At 40.9% G+C, this 7314-nt stretch overlaps 1 non-coding gene across 1 annotated transcript; it reads right to left on the reverse strand.

The window, feature by feature from the left end:
* Positions 1 to 5102: 5102 nt before the first annotated feature.
* Positions 5103 to 5177, reverse strand: Trnas-cga (transfer RNA serine (anticodon CGA)). Its single transcript has one exon. It is a non-coding gene; the product is annotated as a tRNA-Ser (tRNA).
* Between the last annotated feature and the right edge of the window lie 2137 nt (positions 5178 to 7314).

Here is a 7314-nt window from a genome sequence, read left to right on the forward strand (position 1 = left end):
GTTTCTTTTCAACTGCTTTTGCGATATCTTCATTCCAAACTCTACATTTCTTCTTAATTCTTTTCTTATTCTTTTTTCCTGGTGACTCATTTGCGGCCTGTTCAATACATTGCTTTACATTTCCCCATTCGGTTTCTAAATTATCACTTGTGTCTCTCTGGTTTAGGTAGAGATTCAGTCTGTTTTGTATAGATGTTTTATGCCCTCATCCTGTTATAGGTAGACCTTAAAACCTTCTTCCCTTCTTGTCTCAACTCTTTTTGTCTTCTTCCATATTGCGAGCAGAGCTGTTTTTACTACTACTAGGTAGTGATTCGGGTAAATGTCACTACCTTTGAAGGCACGAGCAACCTGAACTTACTTGCGTATTTTACTGTTGGCAATCACATGATGTATTACTGAGCTCTGTCCCCTCGCGCTCCAAGCATCCTTACGTAAGTCTCTCTACCTAAAAAAGAATGACTAATTGTCAATCCATTTTTTGAGACAAAATGTATAAGAGAATTTCCATTATCACTTACTGTTGTTCACTAAAAGTTCCCACCGTTAAAGGACTGGATTAATTCCTGTTCTCGCATTTAAATCTCCGTATATTATTTTGTTGTATTTATCTACTTCGCTATGTAGGGTTTCATAAAAGGCCTCAGGTAAGTTCTTCCGCCATTAGGAGCGTACACCCCAATCACTCTTAGATGCCCGCCATCTGTTCTGAATCTCGATGTTATGATTCTGTCGTTTATGTAAGTATAATGTTTAATTTTAGCTTTCCATTTATTATCCACTAATACAGCTAATACTCTTTCGTCACTTCCTACACCGCTGTAATCATTAGGTATCTCCCTAAATATGTCGTTCCTCTCAGGGTTTTCTTCGTTTCTGTTATGGTTGCAATGTTAATGTTTCTTTGTTTCAGTTCTGTTGAAGTTTTCCACTATTCCAAATCATTTGTCCTTTCCTTGTCTGGGTCGTCTTCTATTTAATCCATCCGCCTCGTTTCTTTGAAGATTATGAATAAATTTAAAGTTCTCGGTACGTGATGCCACCCCGTAGCCAGGCTAGACATTTGATGGGGCTACCACATTTTGACTTCATGGCTTGCCAGTAATTTTTGACCAAGGTTTACTTCATCTAGCCTTTGGTAAGCCAATCACCTAACTGCAAGGCAGCGGCTGTGTAATTTTTCTTCTGGGTTATTTCTCCTGGGAAGGTTGACTTCACCGCGTTTAAGAGCCCTTCCTGCCCCTTGTCTAAGCCTCCCGGAGGCCGTCTAATCTGAAGCTTTCAAGGGCCTCGTTGTGGACTGCTCTTCGTCCGGTCCCAGCACTTCGATTTGCCTGGCTTGAGTGACCCTGCCAGGTGCTTAAGCTCCCGCCAGCATACACTTTGTGAACAAAGGTATCCGGAAACCCCCAAAAATATACGTTTTTCATATTAGGTGCATTGTGCTGCCACCTACTGCCAGGTACTCCATACCAGTGACCTCAGTAGTCATTACACATCGTGAGAGAGCAGAATGAGGCGCTCCGCGGAACTCATGGACTTCGAACGAGGTCAGGTCATTGGGTGTCATTTGTGTCATACGTCTGTACACGAGACTTCCACACTCGTAAATAACCCTAGGTCCACTGTTTCCGTTGTGATAGTAAAGTGAAAACGTGGAGGGACATGTACAGCACAAAAGCGTACAGGCCGACCTCGTCTGTTGACTGACAGAGACCGCCGACAGTTGAAGGGGGTCCTAATGTATAATAGGCAGACATCTAGCCGGACCATCACAAAGGAATTCCAAACTGCATCAGGATCCACTGGAAGTACTATGACAGCCGGGAGGTGACAAAACTTGGATTTCATGGTCGAGCTGCTGCTCAGAAGCCGCACATCACGCCGGTAAATGCCAAACGACGCCTCGATTGGTGTAAGGAGGGTAAACATTGGAAGAATTAACAGTGAAAAAACGCTATGTATAGTGACGAATCACGGTACACAACGTGGCGATCCGATGGCAGGGTGTGGGTATGGCGAATGCCCGGTGAATGTCATCTGCCAGCGTGTGTAGTGCCAACAGTAAAATTCGGAGGCGCTGGTGTTATGGTGTGGTCGTGATTTTCATGGAGGAGGCTTGCACCCCTTGTTGTCTTGCGCGGCACTACCACAGCATTGGTCTTTTAAGCACCTTCTTGCTTCCCACTGTTGAACAGCAATTCGGGGATGGCGATTGCATCCTTCAACGAGATCGAGCAACTGTTCGTAATGCACGGCCTGTGGCGGAGTGGTTACACGACAGTAACGTCCCTGTAATGGACTGTCCTGCTCAGAGTCCTGACCTTACCCCTGTAGAACACCTTTGGGATGTTTTGGAACGCCGACTTCATGCCAGGCCCCACCGATCGACATCGATATCTCTCCTCAATGCACCACTCCGTGAAGAATGGGCTGCCACTCCCCAAGAAACCTTCCAGCACCTGATTGAACGTGTGCCTGCGAGAGTGGAAGCTGTCATCAGGGTTAAGGGTAAACCAACACCATACTGAATTCCAGCATTACTGATGGAGAGCGCCACGGACTTGTTAGTCGTTTTCAGCCACGTGTCTGGATTCTTCTGATCACATAGTGTAGCTCTCACGTTGTAATGGGACATGCAGACCTCCTCAACAGAGTTAGGTAGCAGTCCTCGAGGAAGATACAACTCAGTGTTAGCATCATTTTGTAATTTCATTTGAGTTTTAAACAACTTTGCTGCCTCTTAATTTAATGAGAACCCTGTCAAAGATCAAACCTAAGCAACTCTTAATTTCAATCTTGATTTATAGATTACAGTATCATCAATCTCTGTCCTATTACTTTTATATGGATAGTGGAGCTGCAAACAACAGATATAACCTGTTGTACAACCAAGTTATTGTTCTCACAGTGACGATGTTTTCGTTGTGCACATTGGCTAAACTCAACGACCAGTTGTAAAAAAAAGTTCAGGGCATTGCACTCGCTTGTCTTGTATCATCAAAGATTTGTTTTATAAGGAACAATGCACCTGCCCATCTAGTTATTTCGCCCACACGCCAAAACCTTCAACTCTTCATGTTAATACCTATGTTTTTATATTCTCTAAAGAGACTGTATATTTACAGGAGACTGGGCATCCACTACTAGAATTCGACAGAGCTTTGGAACACGTGACGTAAAAAGGCAGAAGGGTTGTAACATTCCTTCGGAATTTCAGCTTGAGGTCTCATGCATCTAAGTTACTCACCTGAACAATAGACAGAACATTAAAAATTTAAATGATGGATTTGTTAAAAACGATTATTTCTGCTTTAAGAAATAACGAGGCACAAGAGAGGCAATTACTACGTTTGCACTTGATAATGGAAGCAAGTCTTTAAAAAAATCAAGATGCATTCATTGGAGTTGTCGACCAAGAAAATCCTTTGAGAACATAAAATTTTATTTTATTTTCTTGTGACAACAATCACAAAACCATTTCAGAATATATTTATTGGCTTCGACCAGTCAGTGTACGTCTATTAATTTTTTTAAAAAGAAAAGCGGAGACAAGAACCATTACACAGGTTCTAAATGACAGCTGTTTAGAAATTATCATAGTGGATTAGAGGAACTCGAGATGAACAAGTTCATGTAGGACACTTGTGGTCCATCAAGTCGGGAAACTTGCACAAACCGACCTACAAACACCACCTAAGCTACATCGCATGTACGGCCCGTGAGATTTTCGGTATTCTCTCGCTCTCTTCTTGCCAACTGTTGATTCTGCCGAAAAAAAGTGTATAGTCCTTTTTTGTACATTAATTTGTTATTGTGATACGTTTTTGCTATTCGAGTTATTCAAGAAAAACGTACAAAAGTGGCATCCAAATGAACCACCTCCCTTCGCCCTCCTCTTCGCCACCCCCCCTTCCCCCCACCCGCCCTCCCCGACTGTCAGGATTCCTTAGTTTGTAGTTCATAGCACGCCATCCTACCAATGAATAAGAAATTGCGACTACATTATTTATTTTCCATTTTTGGTCTTCATTTTCCAGGCTAATATTTTTCCACAGGCTTACGCGTGCGTATACGAATTGTAAAACTGACGTTTGTGTAAATTTTACTTCACAATTTTGTGAATGTTAAAAGCATTAAATTTATAGTTTAAACAACGAGCTCCCGCAGGGCTCGGTGCTGGTTCCTTATTGTTTAACTTGTAAACTGCGGATATCCCAGAAACAACGTCCCGTAAGTTTATTCAAGCGTTCCATATTGCAATAGCTTATCAAAGCAAATCTTTTGAAAAAATAGAACCGAAATTGAACGAAGACCCTGTTGCACCTATACTACACCAAATGGCATCTACAACCGAATCCAGACAAGACAGTAAATGTAAGCATGCATCTCAGTAACAGAGAAGCCAAGAGAAAGCTGAATACCTGCATGAATAACCAGACCAGTAAACATGAAGATAATCCTCGGTATCTTGGAGTAAAGCTCGACCAGTCCCTAATGTACAGAGCCCATCTAGAGGATACAAAACAAAAACCGAAATCTAGAAATTCCATTCTTGTCAAACTCTCCGGAACCACCTGGGGATATGATGCAAATACCTTGAGAGCTTCAGCCTTAACACTGGTACACGGCGTGGCCGAGTACTGTGCACCTCTATAGGCCAGAATTGTGAGTACACCAAAAGCCGATCCCCAACTCAGAGAAACAATGAGAATAATATCGGAAGCACTTAGACCTACTCCTATAGATTGGCTACCCGTACTGTCTAATATAGCACCTGAAATCATAAGAAATCAGTTACTATCAAGAGAATACAGCAAAATACTGGCAAACTCAAACCAGGACCTGACACCAAAAACCCCCCAGAGATCAAGGTCACCACTATGGGAAACAGGCGAAGAGGTGTTTCCCTTCGACTCTGAAAATGAATGGAAAAGTTTGTGGAGTAGAAACACAGTAAAGAACAGAAAACTAGTTACTGACCCAAGCATACCAATAGAGGGCTTTAAGCTTTCCAGAAGAGTGTGGACTACGCTGAACCGCGTGAGGACGGGTGTCAGAAGATGCAGGAAGATGAAACTTTCCTGGCAGATTAAAACTGTGTGCCGGGCCGAGACTCGAACTCGGGACCTTTGCCTTTCGCGGGCAAGTGCTCTACCAACTGAGCTACCCAAGCACGACTCACGACCTGTCCTCACAGCTTCAATTCCACCAGTACCTTGTCTCCTTATATAGCGAGATGATGACAACATGGGGCCTCCTGAACGACCCTCAGTGCGAATATGGACTCAACCAATCAATGGCCCACTTGATCGAGTGTATTGTGCATGATTTTAATGGTGAACTGGAGGATATACATACCCTCACGGACCATGCCATTGAATGGCTTAAAAAATAAGTCATATTGTATAAAATTTTGTATTTTGTATTATGTAATTAAGAAATGCTGAATGTGTCATTTTAATGTTAATATTTCGCTTTGTAAATGCCGATCGAGTAAATAAATAAAATAAGTTAAATCGTTTCGTTTGTCAGGCTTTCTTACTACGAAACTACTGTGCTTGCAGCTGTTAAACTGCGATCGAGTTGTAAGATTAATTAGTTAGTAATAATAGTAGTTAGTAATAATATTGGAGAATTACTATGAACTTGATCGTTCTATTGACCATGTAAGCATACTAGAATTTAACTCGTGACAGGGTTACTGCTGTCGATGAGACAAAGACGTTGAAGTAAGGTTTTTCAGCGGCATGTTAATTTACATTTTTATTCGAATGAGTAAGTTTTAGATTGATTAGTATTTGTTTTACACCACAGACTACCTTTCATTAACTAGGTTCCATACTAGTTTCCAGTTTCTTATTATTCGTTTTGCGACGCTGTGATTGACGTTGTTTCAGTAACTTGCTTCACTGTCACTTTAGTATGATGACAATGCAGTGTTATACAAACATAACTTTCTATCTTTCCCTCCCTTTACTATTCTTTAATAGTGGATCTTACCCTATATATGTCTGATTAGCAATGCATATTCTCTTTAGCACTGTTTATTATCCGTAAGCGTAACGGCTTGTCACCTAAGTTTTTTTTTATACATACTCCCATTTCATTTAATGCTTGACATTGATCGCAATAGAAACGATCATGTATATATAATTTCATTTGTACTTATTGGTACCACATAAAGTGTTAATTTCCAGAATGATTGCATTTAATGAACACGGGCAAAATGTAATTAATTTTATTGAATTCTTCCATTCTGTAATATGTCTATAATATATTTTTTGTTTATATAATAACTCGTAGATTACTGATATCACATTGGTTGTTGTATGTATGGTATATTTTATAGGGCCTGAAAATGACATTACAACGCTGAAACTAGTTGACAAAATAAAATCGACACCTTAAATACAGCTGGAGCAATTTCTTCATTTTTAATATATATTTTTAGAAGATAGTGCCCTACAAATCATAAAAATACGATGTAAAGCTTAGCATAAAGAGCTGCTGATAAAAATTTCTTTTTTTATACAACCAACTTCGGTGCACAGACTGTTATCAGGTATCATAAAATACTTACAGCAGCATACAAGCCTTTATAAAATAAGTGGCATTCTCGTCACAGTGCTTTCCGTCTCTAAAGCGTTTAAGCCAGTCAGGAACGCACTTTTTACTCACTGCTTCAACACTGTATACTTGCACGTAATATTCCATCAGTCTGCATCGGTTTTCCTTTATTCGAAGCATATCTTCATGTTAATATGTTACTTCATTTTGGAACTACACGAGTGATACGAGTGCTTGTGGATGATCGGCTACTGTCTTTGAGAATGACAGCAGAAGAGTTGGAGATAAGCACAGACAGTGTAAGCACTGTTGTTCACGAACATTTGCAGACGTTGTAGATATCCAACAACGCGTGACGACCGTGCTCAGTGCTATTCCACAAGAATGCTGACAGCTTCCAGCACCTTCACAAACTTCCTGTTATACTAACAGTCAGCCTGCAACGTTGCGGGAGGAGGCATACTGTCTCTCGGAACTATGTAAGCCGATTGTTAGTGAAACATGAAGGAGAGTAGTATGTGGTACATTTTCATTATTGATGGTGTGGTTTATATTACGAGGGTCACTCCAAAAGAAATGCACACTATTTTTGTAAAAATACAGTTTGCATTTTGCATGTGTGAAAGTTTTACAGTGTGTAGATACATCCTTCCCCCTTGTTTTCAAACTTAGTTCAACCTGTTCCCGTGACTGGCGCCGTCACAGCATGTCTTCAAGATGGCCGCTACACTTGACGTTCGTCAG

The sequence above is a fragment of the Schistocerca cancellata genome, chromosome 5 (genome assembly GCF_023864275.1).
Source record: "Schistocerca cancellata isolate TAMUIC-IGC-003103 chromosome 5, iqSchCanc2.1, whole genome shotgun sequence".
Classification (NCBI taxonomy): Eukaryota; Metazoa; Arthropoda; class Insecta; order Orthoptera; family Acrididae; genus Schistocerca; species Schistocerca cancellata.